The following is a 4,346-nucleotide window of genomic DNA, read 5'->3' on the forward strand; positions in this document are numbered from 1 at the left end:
GTAATTAACAAATATTGAAAATGTAAAACAGGCAAAATAGTATAAATAGTCAAATAAGAGAACAATAAAAGAAAGTTTAAGGAAAGATTTAGATCATGTTTACTTAAAGGATGAAAACAAAAATCATGAAAAGATTTATATGATAAAAAAATTCCTTATTTATTTTATAGAAAGGATGATTTTTTTTTCTCTTTTATTTACTAATAGGAAAATGGATTTAAAAATTCATCTACCAATCATTTTTTTAGTCCATCCAAATCGGATAGAAGGAATTCTCTCCCTCCCAACTTTAGATGCAGTCGAATTTTTCTACATCCAACTTACGACAATTAGGCCTCACATAGTAGTGAAGGGCAACCCTATGTCATCGCTTCTGCAAAAAGGTAGAATCCGTCATCTTAGCGGCCCCACACAGTTGGCCCTACGACCATTTGTGAGGAGGTAAATCGAGAAACTACAGTTAGTCACGACGCAGGAGGGTACCCTATGTCATCGCGCCACCGCGGTTAGTAGCCCTGTGTAGGATGATTGGACCTAATGGTGTAGGTCATAACTAGTATAGTGTTTGGCGTGGCGTATGTTATTATTGTAGTACTCATAATGCATTAGTACTACAATAAGATTGCGAAGTACCATATCACTATCTATCTTAGCAAGCCACCTATGTTGGGGACCACTAGATATTTGTGATGGGGACCACTAGATATTTGACGTTTTAGACGAGTGTCAAAATCCACACAGAAGTTGTATGTCCTCTTCAAAGTTAATAGAGACTTTGCAAAAATAAGCCATTAACCATACGAGTGCAAATTAATCGGATCGAATCGAATAATATAAAAATATTAATATTCTAGTTCAAGCTTAAAAGATATATGTGATATTCAATTCAAAGCTCCAAAATATATATAAATGGTTTTGGCTAGAGTTGGGTTTGAAATAAAAGTCAAGTTCGGTTCGAGTTCTTTAAATCTTAATTCGAGTAGCTAGAATTGAACTATAGTTCGAAATAATTTAAATTTGAGTTCGGTTAAAATTATTTAAACTTTAATTTGAGCATATTTTATTGGAAAAAATGTGAATGGTAAAAGAAAGGAAAGAGACTCCATTGTGAATGAGATATTAGTCTCACATTAAAAGTTGAGTGGTTTGCATATTAGTTTATATTGAATCACAACAATTGAAATTGTAAACATGTATATGAGATATGTTTTTTAAGGCTCAAATTGCACTGAACAAATGACTTGTGTGTAAGCATGACTTACGTGCATTGAATGTCGGATCGATTAAGGGTAAAATTTACCAAGTGGATCAACCTGTGTTTTGCCACTATAATCCAATTTTTACTACCTGCTCAAGTGCGTAATGACACACTAATTACTGATCTGAAATAGTCGGACAATTAATAGTAAATCAGTAATCGCCTCGATGAAATGACTAACCATTGATGGTTAACTGTTGGCGTTATGACCTCGAGCCATTACTTGGCCATTCAATGTAGCCAAGCCTTGAAAGGTAGATTTGCTACCTCAACAACCCTCCTAGAGTCGGCCTCACAGATATGGAGGGAGGTTCATGCAGGTACACAGGCGTTAGGCGCATGACGGGATTGACCCCAGGTCATCACCTCCTAGAATCAACCCTTGATCATTATGCCAGTAATACCATGTGCCCACTGTCTATATTACGCTCTGAGGGCAATGCAGCCAAGCATTGAAGCCTCTATATAAGGAGGATCCTCCTTCAATAGAAAGAAGAGCAATGAGAGCAACAAGTTGTAGCTTCCATCCACTTTCATTTCCAAAATTTCATCCTCTCTGTTGTACATTTTGCTCGACAGCCATTTCGTGATAGTGTGAACTCGAAACACCATAGCAGGGGTAAATCTATTTTAAAAAAACTGTGTGAGCGGGACAGTCTCGCCTCTAGTCCAGCAACCCTACTCCCCACCTACTAGCCTAGTATACTCGGTGATCTTGCTTACCTGCTCGGCATCTCTGTGCCTAGCCTTCTAGCTTGACAGTTCGACACACCTTAGCTCGGCCTCCTATTTGGAAGCTCTCTGCCCAGCCATCTAGTTTGGCCCACTCGAGTCACTCATGAGCTAATCCTGCTCAAGCCACTCGGCGACTCAGCTAACTCGAGAATTTGATCCACTCGGGCCATTAGCAGCTCTAGCAGCTCGGCCTTCTTGACAGTTCAGTCTTTCCTTACAACTCAGTCTTCCTGGCTACTCAACCTTAACAGCTCGGACAACCCAGCAACTTGGACAACTTAATAGCTCGGGCAACATTAACAGCTCGGACAACCTTAACAGCTCAGATCGGATTCGAACTAGACCCAACGGGTAGGCACGGAGATAAGGACTACGTTGGTTCAAACGGGATTATTTATATTTTTAAGTTTTGAATCAAATTCAAATATCATATATATTTTTCAAACTCGAACTCAAATATTAATAATTTTATATTATTCAATTCGATTTAATTCTTATATTCCTATATATATAAATTATAAAAAAGTCATTACTTGTTCAATAATATTGTGTCATATAACAAAAAAAAAGATCATTGGAAATATAAAATTCATTTATAATATAATCTACATTTATACCTTTAGCTAAATTTTATTCAATATAGAGTGTCATACGATTTTCAAGAAAGTAATCCTCTGTTTTATTGCAAAATGTCGTCTAGAAGTAATAATTAATCAATTTAACTCACAACTACAAGGATAAAAGAAAAAGACAATAAAAGTCTTATCTTTTTTTCGACGGTCTTGACTAGCTCCAACGACAAAGAAAAGCAAAACAAGGATTGCTCTGGTCAGAAAAAAAAAAGACTAGGGTTACTGTTGGTCTTGAGAGAAGGAAGAACAAAAGAGAACTACTGTTTAAGAAGTAGAAAAAAAAAACTACTAAATTACGGTAAAAAAAGAGAAGAAGGAGGGTTGTGCTATAGAAAATAGAATTACTGATGACGAAGGAGAAAAAAAAAACTAAATTACTGTTGGAAAGAGAGGAAGAAGAAGTTCGCATGTGGAAGCTTGCACGTGAATTGGTGGAAGCGAGGCAAAAATTCTAACTCGTTTTGAATTTATTTAATCAAATTAAATTTAGTTCGATTATAATTTAACTAAATCAAATCTAAATCAATTTCGATTTGGACCAACATACTCTTTATTTTTGCGCCTACCTAATAAATTTTGTGTGACCCCAATTTAATTTTAATTCAGTAGCGTATCCGATTTATTTATTTATTTTATTTAAAAAAAATTCATTACTTAACCAAACTTATAGATAATTTTTAAAAAAAAATGGATTATAATCAAGGATAGCCGGCCCCCTGCATACATCCGTCTCTAAAGCTCGTGACTAGATTCCATTCGATATGTGCAATGCTAGTTATAATTGATAGTCTTTCTACATCCACCAGTATTAATAATTATGGGGTTCTTCAATGAATTAAAATAAATTAAATGTGCACATTCTATCTTTAAGCTAATTAACTGCAGCAAATTTATAGCCTTTCTCCATCCACGAGTATTATAATTGATCATCGTTTCTAATTTTAAAGTATTATTAAAGATCTAAAATATATCACTGTTATGGGTGTTATAACCCCCATCTAGGATTAGGCCTACTCGGCCCATTCGGTGTTCAGCCCACTCGGTAGCCCAGACCCTCCCCCTTCAGTTCGGCTCGGCAGTCAGTTCGGCTCGGCAGCCCACTTCAGCCAGTTCGGTTCGGCAGTCAGTTCGGCTCGGCAGCCCACTTCAGCCAGTTCGGCTCGGCAGTCAGTTCAGCTCGGCAGCCCACTTCAGCCAGTTCGGCTCGGCAGTCAGTTCGGCTCGGCAGCCCACTTCAGCCAGTTCGGCTCGGCAGTCAGTTCGGCTCGGCAGCCCACTTCAGCCAGTTCAGCTCGGCAGTCAGTTCGGCTCGGCAGCCCACTTCAGCCAGTTCGGCTCGGCAGTCAGTTCGGCTCGGCAGCCCACTTCAGCCAGTTTGGCTCGGCAGTCAGTTCGGCTCGGCAGCCCACTTCAGCCAGTTCGACTCGACAGTCAGTTCGGCTCGGCAGCCCACTTCAGTCAGTTCGGCTCGGCACAGTCCAGCACTGCCATTCGGCTCGGCAGCTCGGCTCTGCCAGCTCCACTCAGCCCACTCGACATTCAGCCTTTTCAGCCCATGCGACTCGTCATAATGGTCTGCTTAAAGTCATCCTTGGATGTGACTTATCAGAAATGATCTTCTCGAGACCATGCCTTGTCATATCAAGGTCTTCTCAAGATCATGCCTTGTCATATCAAGGTCTCCTCAAGATCATGTCTTGTCATATCAAGGTCTTCTCAAG

This window comes from Curcuma longa, chromosome 15, assembly GCF_044706935.1.
Source record: "Curcuma longa cultivar G26 ecotype Majalengka, Jawa Barat chromosome 15, ITB_CL_G26_1.1, whole genome shotgun sequence".
Lineage (NCBI taxonomy): Eukaryota > Viridiplantae > Streptophyta > Magnoliopsida > Zingiberales > Zingiberaceae > Curcuma > Curcuma longa.